General features: G+C 32.6%; 1 pseudogene; it reads right to left on the bottom strand.

The window, feature by feature from the left end:
- Positions 1-6,805: 6,805 nt before the first annotated feature.
- LOC149570320 (protein XAP5 CIRCADIAN TIMEKEEPER-like) overlaps positions 6,806-18,635 on the bottom strand; it is a 98,333-nt pseudogene continuing 86,503 nt past the window's right edge.

Raw genomic sequence — 18,635 nt, 5'->3', positions numbered from 1 at the left:
GAGGGGCAAAATATAGACACTTAAAATTGTCCTAAATGCTATATTAATATTTTTTGTGACTTTATAATTAATTGTTAATTAATTAATTATATTTTGTTATATTCTTCTACTTATTTAATTAAATAAGTTCATTTCCATAATGTATTTAAATTTAATTTCAATACAACCCCTCTAATTTATTAAATTTATTTAATACATAGTACTCCATAAATCCCCTTTTAAATAAATTCAATTTATTTAATCCCCTCCACTTTATTAAATTATTTAATTCTATGATTCAGTCAAATCTTATTTAACTTAATCCTAATACTATCCTAAAACCTAGTCTACACCCATCACTCTCATCCTTCTAAGCCTACCCACCACTTAATCCCACTTATTTACCTTAAACACCTTTTAGCTCCTACGTGTTTGCTCACAAATGTGTGAGAAGCTCTTGATCCAATAAACCTTCCACTTCATTTATACCTCTTACACCTCTTACACCTTTGTCCCCCCACTCCTTCCCCCAAGGTTGCTCACACATGTGTGAGCACACCTTGAGCCTCTCAACCATAAAGGCTCTTTTTGACTTTTTCATGGCTTGTCCTTTAGCCTATGTGTCTCCCTTGTGACACCACATAGATGCTACCTCCCCAAGGCCTCTCTCAAACCTATAAATAGAACCCTTGTCTCAAGCATTTCTCCATCTCCTCCATATGCATTGTTATCATGCTAGTATAGTTCTAGAGCTTTTTAGAGATTTTGTGCTTAGAACTAACCTTTGGTAGTTGTTTGCATTACTTAGATTTATAGTTTTTGCATGAGCTTCATGGTAGTATGATTTTGTAGGTTTCTTTCTTCATTCCATTTCATTCACCTCCATATCCATGGAATTATTTGGGGGTGGCTTACTCATAGCCATTTCTTGAAGTATTTCACACACATTCTTAGCATAGATTCATTTCATATTGCATTTTCATCATCAAGGGATTCAGTAGTTGTGTTTTGGGAGAGCACATCTACATCCCTCACACTTAAGCACACCAACAAGGCCTCTTATGGGAACCCTTGTTGAGCTGCTTTGAGGTTGTGTGAGGACTCTAATATGTTTGTTGCATAGTTGTTTAAAACTCAAGTGGAATTAGTAGTTTTTCAATTTTATTTGTTATCTTGAATGCACATGCTACTAATTTTTTCTTGTTTATGCGTGCTTCCAACATGTTAGGTTTTTGCATATACACTAAGTATTGATGCAACACCTTTGAAAATCTCACTACTGCGTGTCAATACTCTTAGATCAAATAAGGTAAAGAAAAAGGTTAAGTCACCTAGGAAGCCAATGACATTGGATGAGGCTATTGTCATTCAAAATATGACCCTTAAAAGATAACCCTTGAGCAAATGCAAACTTTGCAAGACCCACTGAAAAGAAAGACAAAACAAGAAGAGTTAAGAAGAGAACATCAAAATGATAGGTATTGCATGAAATCAAAGATATTTTTCTAGATGCATTTGATATTCATGATGTTAAAAACCAAAACCCAATAATAGACTAGTTAGTTCATATTATTGATGAATTCAATAATGATGATATTCAAGCCAATGAAAAATTGTTGAAATGGTCTAAGAAGAAATTTGAGCATAAAGTTTTGGAGAAAGTTTCAACAAAGATAACAATCAAGTAGGCCAAACTTTCCAATCTTGTAAATATTGTAGAAGGAGTTTTCTAGATTATTTATTCTTTGTATAGAGAGCTTTGTGATGTTGATTTCTTCACATTGGAGAATCAACAATTTATTGATAAACTTCAAGAAGAATTGAAGTTCTCAAGGCATTCTTTGAATAGGGATGCAAGTTCAAGCTCTATGCATTACAACAAATTAACTTCTGCAGAAGGAAGATTAGTCAAGTTATAGGCTAAATACTATAACATAAGAGCTAAATTTATCTCCATTCAATCCATGTTTCTATTTCATTTGGGGGTAATGCAAAAATAATTTTGAGCTACCAAAGATCTAGTTAAGAGATATTGACAACTCTCTACGACAGATAATTTGGTTGATCTCATTGCACAACTTGAGGTCAAAATAAAGGTTTTAGACTCAGTTAGATCAAGTTGGGATCATACATTTGTAATGATTTTGTAGAGTCATGAGACATTTTTGGACAAGTATAACTTGACCCCTACACCCCCAAAACCATGAGTGACAAAAATAAGGGGGAATGAAGTAAAAAGGAGAAATAAATATAGATCAGAGATCAGAACAAGGGGGATATAATAAATCATGGAGATACATTTTTGGAGATATGTATATATGGTGTACATACACCAAGTTATAGTCTAAGGGGGAGTGATATTTTGTAATTTTGCATGAAAGGATAAGTCATGACAAAGTGTTTTTTCCACTATTGTCAAAGGGGATATTGTTGATCTCTAAGCCATGTTGCTTATAAGTGTTAAACACTTAGTCATTTCCTAGGAAAAGTTGGTTAGTTGCCCTTGCTATTGCACCAAAAGACTGATCTATCAATATGTGATACAACCACTCAACTTATAGTACACAAGAAGCAGTTAAGCACTTTTCATGAATCTCGAGGGGAGTACGATACAAATTTCTAACAATCTCCCCCTCAGTGTTACCTAAGGGTCTAAGGATTCAAACTTGTGACCAAGCTCTGATACCACTTGTTAGAGTAGGGTTGCTGTTACACCAAAAGACTGATCTATCAATGCCCAATACAACCACTCAACTTATAATATACATGAGGTAGTTAATCCCTTGTCACGAATCTTGAGGGGAGCACAGAAAAAATCTCTAACAATCACTACGACTAAGCCATCCAATAAGGTTCGAGTAATACATGGTAGACTTGTTTATATTCAAGTATAAGTCAAGCAAGTTTTTGATTTCTAAGCATTATAGTTTGGATTGAGTAACAGTGTATGTCAAGCATGTTAGAAGTTAGTTGACATTGAGTGAAGAAGAGATTGTCGGTATCTCTAACTATTGTTATCTATTAATGTCAAACACTTAGTCATATACTAGGTATAGTTAGAAGGTCATCAATGAGTCCAAGCTACTCTATTTAGGCGAAGTCATGTAAAGACTTGTATATAAATATATATACCAAGCTCTATAGGTGTCGAGCAAGTCTTTGGTCACTAAGCATTTTCAATATAAGCTAAGTCTAATGTTTACTAACAAGTTTGAATACATTGATATTGAATTACATAGAAAATTCCAAGCATAGCAAAGACTGAGCATCAACAACATACACAATGAGTGCCAAATATCAGAGATAGTAAGTTTTGAGCAATGCAAAATTGACAATCAAGTTAGGAATGATACAAAATTTAAAGTAAACCATTTCAAGATGACATGGACAAGATATTTAATTTTGTAGAGGTTGTTACAAAGGTCATTACACATTTTATGAAGTGGATCACAAATCCCTATGTTTTGTGACGAACCAATTAGATGAAGAGTCAAAATCAAGAAGTATCTAGAAAAATCTTAATGAAATATTTAATTAGAGAATATCTAACCTAGTTTGAAATATAGTATGGTGATGAGAAGGAGCGAACAAGATATTTGTCTGATCACAGAGCAGACTAAGTGTGATAGTATGAGAATTTTAGAAGAGGTAAAGAGGTTAGTTATTACAGAGTAAGAGAAGTGACCTAATTAAGAAGTGACGGACAATAAAGTTTTATCAAATCAAATTGAAGAGAGGAGGTCCAACATCATCTTATAGAAAACCAAGGATTATGTACTAAATCAATTTTGATAGATTGAGTTAGGGATAATCTATTAACAGAGTGGTCTTAATAGATCTTTGTAAATCTCCTAATAGAGTCCTTACTTTGTTGTAAGTGTAAAATCCTTTCATAGAGTGAGATCTAATAGTCTCAAACACCTTAACATGGAAGACCCCTCATAGGGTAGATCATTGGATATGGTCAAACATTGTAACCCTAACATGTCAACTTTATTACTATAGTAGTGAAGATTTGTAGTTGTCATCCCCACCCCTATTTTACCTTCACCTTGGAGGGTTTCTAGGTAAGAAAATCTTTGTGTCATATGATTACTTTTCATGCATGTGATTGATAAACTAGATCTATATGTTATTACAATTTGATTTTATAAGTTATGCATGAATTATATATGAGATGGTAAATGTGGTGAATGCACTATGAATTGTTAAAAGGTTAAAAGTGTTACATATCGTGATTCACGCCCCCTTATTATCTTGGTTTCTAATTAAGACTTCCAACAATTGGTATCAGAGCCTAGTTCTCTTGGAGAAGTTTAACAACTTGGAGTTTATATCTTGGAGATGAAGGCTTATAAATTGGACAAAGTTATTAACAATAAGACAATTGACATCCAACTCATGCTGCAACAACTTGAAACAACAACACAAGAACTGAAGAAATCCTAAAAAGGAGGAAGGAGTTGGCCATTCTACAAAATGATTTTAATTTTGAAGAAGTTGAATATCAAGGACTATTTGGAACTGGAAGTTCAAGTGAGAATGACACATCAACTATAGATCTATTAGAGAAGAATAGAATCCTAAATGAAAAAGTTAGAGGACTAAAAAGAGAACATGAGATTTAGTTAGTAAGGCTATGTGAAGTAATTGAGAAAAAGAAGAAAGCTAAGGAAGACAACATTGTCACTAAGGAATATAAAAGGAAAATGAAAAACAAACTTAAAGAAAGAATATCTGATGTACAAAAGCTTACCAATAGTCAAATTGACATAATTAATCAATTGATGCTTGCAAATTAGGAGTTGAATAGGAAGGATGTGGAAATAGTAGATTTGAGATCACAGAAAGACAAGTTGAAAAATAAACTAAATATTAAGAAAAAAGAGCTTGTAGAAATATTCAACAAGCCTAATGAAACATCTAAATACTTTGAAGAACTTATGAGGTCATATAACAACACTATTGGTTCATGACACTCATCTACTGAGCGAGGAGAATCATCCAAGAGTGGAGAACTAAGAAATGCAAAGTCAAAAGGAAAACCAATATGTTATCATTGTGGAAAACTTTGTCATATTGCAAACATCCAATAGTACATTTGACCCTTTTTTTGACCAATATTGGTCAAAATTTTGACTCAGGTTGGACAAAATTTGGACCAACCAATTGGTTGAAGTTTTTCTTGTTGAAATTTCTTGGTCAAAAACTTTCCAAAGCCCTGGTACAATTTCTATCAGGAATTGTTTGAAATTTTGACCAATGATTGGTCAAAAGCTACTAGGCATTGGTCAAAATTTTGACCAATTCTTGGTAGAAAACTTATGGGCATTGGTCAACATTTTGACCAATGCTTGGTCAAAAACTTCCAAGATTTGCTGAAAAGTTTGACCAATGCTTGGTTGAGAACTTCTAGGTATTGGTCAAAATTTTGACCAATGCTTGGTAGGAAACTACCAAGCATTGGTCAAAATTTTGACCACTGCTTGGTAGGAAACTGCCAACCATTGGTCAAAATTTTGACCAATGGTTGGTCAAATTTTTTTTGAGGCATTCTATAAAATAGTTCAAATGCCTTGCCTATGATTTGACATTTTGCATGCATCCTTCACTCTCTCATCTTGATGATGGATTATAGAGAGTGATTTGAAACAGTGATGCTAAATACACACACAATCAAATCCAAAACGAACTTGCATTACAAATGGATTGTGAAAATTTGATATTGTTAATTTTGAATGCATGTCTACCAGGACATTCACAACTTAAACATATATATATATATATATATATATATATATATATATATATATATATATATATATATATATATATATATATATATATATATATATATATATATATATATATATATATATATATATATATATATATATATATATATATATATATATATATATATATATATATATATATATATATATATATATATATATATATATATATATATATATATATATATATATATATATATGTTTAAGTTGTGAATGTCCTGGTAGACATGCATTCAAAATTAACAATATCAAATTTTCACAATCCATTTGTAATGCAAGTTCGTTTTGGATTTGATTGTGTGTGTTTTTTAGCATCATCATTTTAGATCACTCTCTGTAATCCATCATCAGCCAAATGGGAGAGTGTAGGATGCATGCAAAATGTCAAATCATAGGTAAGGCATGTGAAATATTTTATAGAATGCCTCAAAGAAGCTAAGAAAATTGAAATACTTACAAGGGTGTGAGGCACTTCATATTTGTTGATCACACAATATGGTCAAAAATTGTGGTCAAATGTACTAGTGACATTTGCAATGTTTGCAATATGTCACATGTAATTGCACTAAGGAAAGGGGCATTAATGTAAATTTTAGTGTTCCTAAAGGAAAATAATATTAGAATCTCAATTCTTGAGAATGATGTTTCACTATATTTCAATATCTCAGCTGCGTCCCCCATTTTTTGGGGTAAATGGCCTTTCAACCATGCACCTTTATGGGAATAAAATATAGTTAAAGGAATATTGTTACAAAATCCCCAAACAAATTTATTTTCAAGATGAAAAGTCTCATTATATAGCCCATATCTAGTCTTATTCTTTTATTTATACCTCTACACAGGTTAGTGCCTAGCAATAAGGGTTGCAACCTTTAATGGTAAGTAAAATAAGTTACTTCCAAGTTGCTAATTTAGAAAAGTACTAAACATATGGAATTGAAGATGTCCATAACTGTAAATATTTTCTCACCTTGAGAAAAGCAAGCTATGAAAAACTACAATTCTACCATTGTGTTCAATAAAGCTTGTATTCAATCCCCATGGATAGTGTACTGCTCCCACTTTTTGGTTGGATTGTATATCTAAACAATAAACCAAATTGATCATATGAGTGTCTCACTATAGATAATCAAGTCTCTATCATAAAATTAGGGTGAAATAACTAGGCACAAAAATTGTGAGGGTATGGGATAGAAGCATGCCTCCCATCTAGAGGTAGGAAAAATGTGCTTGTTCTTTTCATACCAATGCCATTCAATGACCTTACTAGCATGGGAATACAATAAAATATACCTTCAGCTAGTAAAGAAAAATTTCCCATAAACATTTGAACAGAAAGAATATCTATAGATATGAAAGAAAATACCTCGTCCTTCTCTATTGTAGCATCAACAATAGTCTGAATATCTTCATGAACATCAAAGTGGAAAAGCTGCAAAAGTCAATTGGTCATAATATCTATTATAAAACCATTCATTATCTATAGCTTCTTTAGAGGAAGTACATGCCAAACAATTTTAGAATACAAGCAAATAGAGTAGGGCATCATGAGAGCATAACACACAATGTAAATCATCAACTAGTGTAAGAAAATAAGAAAAATATAGTAGGAAAATTACCGGTCCACTTTTGCCTCTTGCTTTATTAATTATTAGTTCATAAAAGCTGTGTTGCTGCATTCCACAATATAAATATATTAGCATAATAAAACTAATTTTGAAGTTAAAAAAATGCTCTAGTTGCTTACCATTAGTGGTACATCAAAGAAACCAAAATGTAAGAACCAAAATTTATATTTGTAATCAATAGAGCATATATCACCAACAGAAGCCTTGTAGTAGATTTAACACTCTACAAGTTTTGTGAGGGTCTCATAGGTGACATTATACTCTAGTTGATTAATACTCAATACCAAAGTGACAATTTGATTCAGTGGAACCATATTGATGGTAAAGGAAAAGCAAGCATACATGAGGTAGAATTATATCCTCCTTCACATATAGTAAGTTTTCTACCGAGGTAGTTTGGATCTCTCTAAACTTAGATGCAAGTTGCTATTGAATAGCTTGTAGAAATTCATCTATTGTATCTCCTTTCTGAATGTGTAAATGAGAATGCCAAAGTTGAGAATCAAATAAAACAACTATTCTACAAGAAATATTGTCAAAAAGTTATCTATATCTAGCCCCTAAAGCATTGAGGCAACAAGAAGAGGCAGTGGACCTAGCAACAAAAACCTAGTCACCCATGTTTTTTGCAAATGAATTCATCATAGCTTAACAGAAAAAAAGGTTTCTAGTATCATGAAACCAAAAGAAACTGGACATAAAATAACTTGAACCAAGCATAACAACCATAGAATGAATCAAAAGCTAAATCATGCTTGCACATGCTTCGTTCACCAATAGAAATCTCCATACAATATTGTGCATATGCAAATATTTATAACTTGATGAAATAGATGATTTTTAGGGAAGTGGAAAGTCAGTCGTGATGAAGTATGCAATACCTTAAAATAACCTTCTACAACCTTATGCACTTAAAGGCTTTATGATTTATCTCACCCAAATACTTCATAAGTCCTAATGAATCTTGCGGAAAGAAACATTCCCCCCTTGCAAAGAGTAGGTTGAACTTTTAGGTTTTTCTACAATAACTAGTCAGAAAAACTACTTGGAAACTCATTCCAATATTTATTCATTTACAAGGCCTGTTCATCAGGCCAATAAAGAAAATATTAGCATCATTTACATCCCTAATGTAGCCTCATCTATGCCTAGTTGACATAAAACAAATAATTTAAGACACTTGATGAATAAATTTTCTATTTTAAAATGAATTTGAAACAGTTAAGGATTCTCCTTGTAAATCTAATAAAATATTTTAGTAACTATTTCTAGTTTGTATACTAGAAAGTAGTAGCCTAATCACTAGCTATGCTAATAAAAATATATAAAAAGTTGTTAGGTGCATTAAATTTCCATGATCCATAATAATGTGTCTTGATAACTTCTTGATTTATGTGTTAACAATTTCTATCATCACCATTTCAAATCATGCTCCACGATCCATCATGAGGATGAGAAAACTTGAAAAGAGAATAAGAAAATAGAAAAGGTTTATAGGGATATGAAATTATAAGTTATTTAGGGGTTGGAGATGTTTGCATGGCACACATTCCTTTAGTTAGTTATATAGGGTCATGTGAATAATTTGTTTAATTAATCATACCAAGAGTAGCATAGGCCTTCATTATGATTTACTGATCCATTCTACTATTAAGAGAAGGTATATATAAAGGAAGTTGGTTATCATTATAAGAGATATGTGTGAAGTATGATTGGATTGAGTGGCTTCTTCCATAAGGAGTATTATATGGTGCTACCCTACCTCAAGGGTTTACTCTATTTTACATATATCGATTAATAGGGTATTTTGACACACAAACCTCTACTATGCTACTTGAGATCTATCATTTGAATTATATCATTCATTATTTTCATATTATGTGTGGATCATATCCAGTGGTATCAGAGCTATGATTTGGGCAAAAGTGGATGTAAACTCTAGTTTTTAAAGATTTCCCTATAATTTCTAGATGACTGTGAATTTTTCAGCAAGATTCTTATTAAAGTTGGAGGACTATATAAGGAAGCTGCAATCCTAATCAAGTTTTTATGATTAATAATTTGAATTAAAAAAACTTAATGATTTCATAATTTTTCTTTAAGTGGCACAAATCAAGGATTTTTTGAGATTTTAGCAATTTTGGACAGCTCAAAAAGATCCATCAGGGGTCTATAATTTCAATTTCTAGTGTCAGGCTAACTACATTTTTTTAAATCAAAAGACAAATCAATCAAGTTTGATAGAATGGTTAGCTATTGAGAGCATTTCATTTACAACCCTAGTTTCAAAAAGAATTTCCTATTTTGTTTACAATGTACTTCAAGTGCATATATGTTTAAAAAGAATTAATCAGTGACTAAGGAAAAAAAAGATGTAAATGTATCCACTATGGGTCCCTCCTTGTTTGAAATTCTTGGTCATCATAAAAACTAAACATAATAGGAACAAAAATAAACACACAAATCCTCATTTTTCTATTTCATATCAATTATAGATAGAAAAACCAGTAGTGTATTCCTTGTGTTTGAACCAAGCACAAAGGAAAAGCCATCATCCATATGGAATAAATAAGATTGTTTAAAAATGCTAAAACCTATAATATAATTCAATTGGAATTATAACTACTTACTCAGTCATAAACATTGGAGAAATCTAAAAAATTCCTTAAATGCTCCATGAAAATAAAATCTGCTAGAGAATAGAGATCTAGAAGGTAACCAAGTACACAAAAATAAAGTTTATCACCCATATCAATATAATTTAGTCTAAAATAACTTCATCTTCACTTAGATTTATTATTAATTGAGTGTAAGCCATTTGATTTCAAATAATTGAAACTTCCCTCTAGTCATGTTACCAATTTCATAATTTAAGACAAGTTTTAATATCAAATTAGTTTTCAAAATATCAACACATTGTTAATGAGAAAGTATTTAAGCACTGACATGACTTTTGTGCTTCACTAGTTACTATTGTCTTTGTCTTTTTATCAGTAGTAATTTTAGGTTTTGTAGATGACTCCAACAAAGTCCTCTTCTTGCTAGCAGTCTCAACCTTTCATCAAGAAGGTCTTAAATGAGCTATAAGCTAGAATAAAAAAATAGAATAATACCTTTCCAAATGGAAACCTTCCAATCCATCATTATACCATGAGTGTCATTTGATTCAAGTCCTTGTCACTTTCATCTTCAAAAATTCTTCTGAATCATTGCCACTTCTTCTTGCAAAACAATACAGTGGTAAAAGAGATTTTAAATTAAATACCACTCATGGTATGTATTTCTACAAAAAATAATAAGCAATGAAATGAATTTTTATATGTAAGTGGAACTTAATATCTAGAACAAGTTGATCCAAATTAATCTTCATGATGCCTATATATAGACACAAGAGAGAAGATTTTTTGAATTAAAAAGTTATAGGATGTCAGGCACACAAGGAAGCATATAGGTCAGTCATTATTTTTTGAATTAAAAATTTAGAGGATACCAGGAACATAAGGAAGCATATAGGTGAAACATTGACTCTAGCATACAAGCAACTAAGGAGGTCTCTCTGTTAGGTTGTGTGTGCTTCGTTGGCTTGAGTGGTGCATATGGTCTAATCTAGAGATGTCGGTTGTAGAGATGACAATAAACTAGGAAGAAAGTCTCACATATATATGATTTGAAGTTTTTATCATGAAGGCCATTGATAATAAGTCACGTACTGAAGAAAAATTATTTAGAGTAGGGCAGATTTGGTAAGTGACAAATAGCTATTTGACTTCTGGTCAGCCCACTAAAAGACACATCTAATTAAGAAATAAGTCTTTGTGATGAAAAATTGTTCTAGATAGGCACCCACATATAAAGAGAAGACTATTATAAAATTGTTAAGACAAGTGATTATAGTTTTGCTAAATATTTTATATGTTGTCAACAATCCCTATTAAAAGTGGCTACAATAAAAAATTAGTCAGACTCACATTTGTAAAAATAAATTATTGTTTGAATAAATATGATATTAGCTAATATGAACTAATTAACTCCCAAGAACTGTTGACAATATGAGATGTCTATATATGTCTCATTCTATATCACAACACTTAGAGTTGTGTGTGAGACATTGATATGAAGCCTAATGTCTGGGTATAATAAAGATGATTAATACATGGAATAGATATTGGAATGCTTCTACACACTATGTATTGAGATGGGCTTATACAAAAGGTGTGATGCAGAATGAGCATAGGCTTGCGACAGGTTTGATGATGGCAAGCTCTTGGATTGGGAAGGTATAGATTTATCTTTAGATAACATTGTGAAATATTTTTACAAGTCTTAATTTGGCCTTAATATATAAATCTACAGATATTGGTTTCCTGAATGATATAGATTCTGATCGAAAAAGTTCTAATTAAAAGATAATAAACATGTTTTCCATATAAGGTTTTTTTTTAGAAGTATACTAAGCATTTCATATTGAATATATCTTTATAAAAATACTAGTAGAAGTATTGAAACTTTAGTTCAGTCTAGTTTGAGAAAGAATATCACAAAGACTTTGGTTATCATCAGTATATCTTTTGAGTTAATTATCAGATTAACAACCTGTATGCATATTAAATCATTTTGAATATTCCATTTTAAATATCCTAATATTGAATCTTAGTATCATTGTTCATGTAAACCAAAGTTGGTTCTTGCATAAAGCTAAGTAGGGTTGGAGCCCTGAACATTGCAAACTTGTTGCTGGAGTTGTTTGAGTTGGTACTCATGTAAGATTATGTAAGCTCATATTTGTGGTGTATAAGAGCTAGAGTTCTCAAAGAGAGGGGTTGTCACTCCTTAGGGTTGAAGCCCTTAAAAGTTGTAATTGGATTGAAGATTTGTGAGACTAGATTAGGATAGTAGATCATAGTAGCTATTATCATCATTATTTTCTCCCTCATTGGATTTCCACATCACATTATTGCATTTTATGCGTATTGATTTCATAGTGTCTTCTATTGTTATGGTTAGTGCTCTAGAGTAAAAAACTAATTAAAGTGAAGAAGCTTGAATTTGATTATAAAGTTTGTTCACTACTAATTAACCCTCCTCCACAATCCCCCCCACCTCCCCCACCTACACTCTTAGTAGTGAGCCTATCTTCTAGGAGACCAGTAGAGAGCTCTATGAGTTTCTTTTAATCCACTATACACCAATGAAAGTGAGGGTGAGTTGCTTATGACATGGATGATAACTTTGGTTTATAGCCTTACCATAGCATTACTCCTTCTCTACAAAATTAGAGCTAGGAATCCTTCAATAACCCATTGCTTGAGATGGAAGTTGAGTAATCATACCATTATATGAGATAGGTGGAATATCACTTGGTTCTAGCATTGCACTTAAAAGAGAATACATGGTATTAGCTTGGATAGATGAGTTAGGCCACTAGTTGAAACATGAATGCAAACTTTAGGGTGATACCATTTCACATCATGGGATGATTAGTTACTCTCCAAGGACACCACCACTTGTGATATATGAAAATGAAGAGGTAGAATAAGAGTGCATCACACTTGTTATGGTGCTTGGGAATGTAGTTTCTTCATGTGATGCATTGGTTTTGGGGATCAATCTCACTTGGGTGTCAATGTTGGGATTTCTCAATAACAAGTAATGGAACTGGTTGGGATTCATTGGAGTGACCTTGGAAGATGTAAGGATGAAAGATTTAGATGTTTAGGTGTTATTCACCATTTTACCAGTCACTTTGTGTCCCTGTTTCATCTAGAGATTGATTGGGACAAGATTCTCAATAAGGATTGGAGCATTGATCAAATTGGTACACTTGAGATTACTTCTTGGCAATCCTTGGTGAACGAAGGCTCATTCCTTTAATTGTAAACTTATTGGTTGGTTGCAGACTAGCCACACCACTCTGTGGTTTGCCCTAATACTAGAGAGTTGGAAAGTTCTTCTTGGCCAAGGTAGGGAGACTTCATAGTTTTAGACTCGTGGAGGCTTCTTCTAGCCACTTCTGAGGTAATCTAGACTGAGGCATTACTCAAAATTCATGCTAAGACTATAGGCCACTCCTATGCTTCGAATAGAGTGTTGAAATTGGTGATATAAAAATGTATTTCAAAAATTCATGTTATGGGAAACACTGGTCCTGGATCATTTTAGACCTACCACATGCAAAGTGTCTATTTTACTAGGGTCTATCTTGTAAAGATGAAAATATGTATTGCAATATATGCTATAAAGATATTGAAGAGTAAATACTAAACATTGCATGTGAATTGGAACATTGAACATTAATAGTCAAATCAAGAAATGGTCAACATTGAGATGTCCCCCATCCTCAGAAGAGGTGGTAGAATAAGGTGGCGTCGATGGATTTGCGAGAACAAAGTCCCAAGTCCCCAGTGCATCCCCGTCTCTGAGACATGGGGCAAAAAGTAGGGGGATGCATCCCAGTGTTACTATGGGTACAACCATCCTAGATCACTGATTGATGATATTTATGGACTCTAAAGAAAGCATAGAAGTCGATCCCAAAAATCTAATTTCAGACAACATTAATGTACCTTCTCATTCTCATGAGACTAGAACCCTTACGCATGGAGGGACGAATGAATAAGAGTATACAACTGTAGGCAATCAAAGTGCAAGTGAAGCATATGGAATCTTCAATAATGATAACATGGGTAAAATTGATAAGGATGACAACATGACAAAAGGGTATGATAACCTTTTCTATTTTTGCAATAGCTATCATGTTTACTTGCTCCATGATATGGTAGCATCCACTATATAAGAAGAGTTAGATATACTATGTGGAATGAGGCATTGCAAAGAGATGTGAGTACTCATCAAGCCTCCCAATTCAAGGCCTTGATTGGGGCTATGTGGAAGATCAAGGAATTGAGGTCATGGTACTAGAAGATAGTAGTTCAGATGAACACCTAACTTGTACCCATGTGAGTCCAAATCAGTTTGGTACTCAACTTGATTCACCCCTTAAATTTGCACTTATTGATATCCATCCTCTCCCAAGAGGAAAGATGATGAAGATTGAGGGGGATAATGTAATTAATCCTACAAGTTGGAGGGATATGTTTGATAGGTGTAATAGCTCCTCAGATTTCTTGTATTGGGACAACAAAATTTCCACCAAATGCTAGTGTGGAGTTTTCCTCTAGGATTGTTAGTCTTTTGGGAATAAGAGGTGAAGTCTTATTTGTGTATTTAGGACACACGATGACTAAGAAAATGTTGCAAACATGGTAAGGTTAAATTCTGATTTTTAGATTTGTAGCAACAATTATCTGCCTTCATGCAAACATGGAACAACAACCAATGATTATATCTCTAAAGGAAATCTTGGTAGGCATCTATGTACACATGGTTTCACTTACTATTGTGTACTAAAAATACATGTGATGAAGAGTAAAATACCATTGGTCTATAATTTTTATCACCCTATCTTGGTTTTCTGACATTATTTCTTCATAATACTTGGACACGATATGAAAAATATAAAGAAAACATCATGGATGATGTTGAAGGAAGCAATATGTCATGTTTATAACATTGGGCTAAAACCATTAAATGTATGCTAGATGAGTTGTTAAATAAGTATTAGCTAGTACATAAGTACATCCTAACTGTTAACATCTAGTAAGTGGCAATCGATCCTTGGCCTATATGAGCAGATGCTATATCAGCTCAGGATCCTTAACATTATTGCACCATTTTCCAAGATTGAATTCATAAAAATATAGAAGACAAGGTAAGGGGCAATCCTACAACACCAAAAAAAAGACTTGGTACAAGGCCTTTGCAGTAGAGTTCATATGTTAGTAAGACATTGGTAGGGATGGAATTGAGGATGGTAAATATATTGTTCATTTCAAAAGGTCCATCGCTAGGCTTGTGATGATATTGGAAAACCAAGTGAATGTTTGATTAGAATAGAGTAAGTAAACCTTTTTTTTTTTGTTATAGTGGAATTTTAGGGTTGAAGATCATTTTTCATCCACTTTAGCTCAAACTATAATGGCATTAATTTCATACCTCGTGGATATTCTAGAGAGCACCATGCCAAATTTTTTGGTGAACCCAGTGAGCCTAATGATCCATTCCAACCTATATACACAAAAATGAACTTAGCAAAAATCATGTCAAAGCCAACCACTATCATGGGAAGAGATTTTAGGATTCATATTAGATAATCTTGTTGGAATATGGGGTCATATTTGAATCAAAGGTTAAGTGGTGGAGTTCTTGTATTTGTATTCAATAAAAACTAAGGTATATAGGACTAGGAATGACAAAAGTAGTCTTTGTTTGAAGCCTTGAAAGCATTTTGCCTAATTTTCCATATTTGGCCTAGTTGAGGGCTAGTGTCCCTAAAGCCTTAATTTTACCCAAGTTTTCTAAGAGCCCTTGAGGGGTAAGACCTTAGAGAAGTGGAGTCCACTTGGAGAGACAGAGGTCAAAATTATGTAAAGGTTGGTAACCTTGCTTGACATCTTGTAGTGGGTTGGGTGCTACTAGGCCCTTAAGAAGATTTTGGTGGATTAGGGATGTAGACTCTGCATCAGTTGAGGCAAGATCTGAACACATATTTTGGGCACCTTACAAGTTACACTACCTCAACTTGGTGATGCAAGAAATTGGTATCCAAATAAAGTGGGTGAAAGAAATAGTGTACATTATTCAAGCATATCATTCTTTTCTTTGGAGCATTATGATTTTAGGATAAGTAGATGATGAATTGATCAAGCTTTAGACCCTTCCAAATAAAAGTGGCAGAAAAGATGAGTTATTGGGATGAGAAGATGAGAGGTAGATGGATTTGGGTTTTGTGATTCCTTGGTATGTTATTTTGAGCTTCACTTGGTTTCAAGAATACTATAATATTCTCTACTTAGCAAGGTCAACCACGTGAAGGTGGAAGCTCATTTGAACTCACCCCCCTCTCCCTAGCATCAATCTAAATTACCCATTATCATCTAATTACATACTTCATTCATCCATTTATGAACTATAACATTCAATCAATACAATCACATAACATTCATTAATATGATATAAAATTCATTAATACACAATACCAATTAAGACTTCATTAACACATAACAATATTCATTAACATAAAATAAAAATCAATATTAATACGCATCATTCATAGATAATTACTTAAAACAAAGTTCTTTCATTAACCAACAAGGTTTATCAAAGAGCATTTTTAAAACATCATTTCTTCTTTTTGCTTTTCTTAGCTTTCCTAAGAAAAATGCTCATAGGAGCATCCATATCTTCCTCCTCTTCTAGCATGTGTAATGTCAAATTATGATGGCTCCTTCTCTTTGGAGGAGGAGGAGGTTGCTTCACTAAAGGGGTCTCTATTGCAAGAACAAGTAAGTGGGATAAATTGGCATACTCTTTTTCATTTTTTAACTGTTATAAGTTTGTAATTAAGCACTAGTACAAAATAACATGCATTTTTCTTACTTGACAATGCCACATCATGTACTTTAACATTTTGATCTGTCACCACATCAACATGTTGAACACTTGGAACATGCTCTGAAATATTCAATAAAAGGATACACATCAAATTGCAATTGAAGATGTTAAATTGTATTCATAATTGCGTAATTAATTTCCAATAGCAAATTAATACCTCCACCACTATAATGCACATCATGGCCTTCGTCATGAGCAGGTTTTGTGATAGGAAATGGAGGCTGTAGTAAAATGTTATGCACATTGTTATGCAGCCAATTTACGTTCAAAACTAAAACAAAAAAAGAATCATCTCAACTATTCAATTTCATTTACTTTTCATCAAACCAATTTACCTATGAGATATCATTTGGTGCACTGAATTCTTGGGCAAGGCTTTCACATTCTTTGCGTAGGTGTGTAGCCACGACTTTATAGCCTTCCTTCAAGGCAATTTTTCTATCTTCATCTGTGAGCTCCACATTGAATTCTGTGCCCTAAATTTTTGCTTAATATCATCAGTTTTCCATGTATGGTTTCATTAAACAAAATTGTTTGCAACATTATATAAAAAAATAAATATGAAATTTCATTACTTCTACTTACAAGTCAAGACTAGAGATTCATATAGCCACCAAAGCCAAGTTTGTGTTGGCCAACCTTTTGTAGTCTCACTTTTGTAGTCATAGATGTGTCTTGCAATCTATAAAAAATTTCAAACATCTTAGATTATATATTTGCAAATATCACTAATTAGTGCATGATTACAATGTACTTAATACTATCATGACATACCTTTTTTTCCTTGTGCTACTTCATTTACTCTATTTTCACATAGCCTTTTCTCCTTTGCATCTTCTATTATTTCATTCCACTCCATCAGTGGAATCATAGGAGGATGGTTGTACTTTGCATTCTCCTTAAGACCCCTTCTATATTGATCCCTCATAGTCTTTATATGCTTTCATGCTCTTTTGAGAAGTAGGCCAGTGTCAAAAATGGTTTTTCCAAAATTCTCCTCAAAAGATGATATCAACTAATTTTTTAATTCCATAGCTTATAAATTCCACCTTTAAAAAACAATTTATATTGTTAGATCAATAACTTTAATATAGTACAATAAATAGAAGAAAAGAAAAATTATGTAGGAATGATATGAAACTACGTACCTTTTACATATGGTGGGTCCAAATAGTCTCAATGTCATATCAAAAAGATGATCAAAGAAAGCATTATTACCTACAAAAACATAAAGGGATTATTAGTCCAAAATGAGTAATATAAAAGTAAACTAAATTTACACTTTAAATAATAACAATTTTAAAGCACTTGGAAGCTTTTGTTCTTTTAACAAAAACATAGTTTTCTTGTTAAAAAATAATGTCCCTGCATATGAACCATTACTAATCACACTGACTGCTCCAGAAAATGGATTAGCTTCAGTAGTACTACTCTCTGTTGCTCTATCAATTGAAGGTCTATCTATTAGTGCACAAAATAAGAATGCAATGAGATCTATTTGGCATAACTTTTATCACTAGTTACATCCGCTGATGAATTAGAGCAAACATTTACAGACCATACTATTCTTTTAGTACCATTCCTCATGACGAGTTTGAAGATTTAAAATATTTTACTTCATCGACATCCAATGACCCTTAAAGTGGAATTGAATGACATGGTTTTGTAGCTAAAATGAGATCTTAAAAGATAAAATGCATGGTTTTGTAGCTAAAACAACATG

This window comes from Cupressus sempervirens, chromosome 3 (assembly GCF_028749045.1).
Source record: "Cupressus sempervirens isolate cs-2001-9-10 chromosome 3, ASM2874904v1, whole genome shotgun sequence".
Taxonomy (NCBI): domain Eukaryota; kingdom Viridiplantae; phylum Streptophyta; class Pinopsida; order Cupressales; family Cupressaceae; genus Cupressus; species Cupressus sempervirens.
Note: the sequence above shows the minus strand (reverse complement) of the source record. Positions and strands in the feature narration are given on the sequence as shown.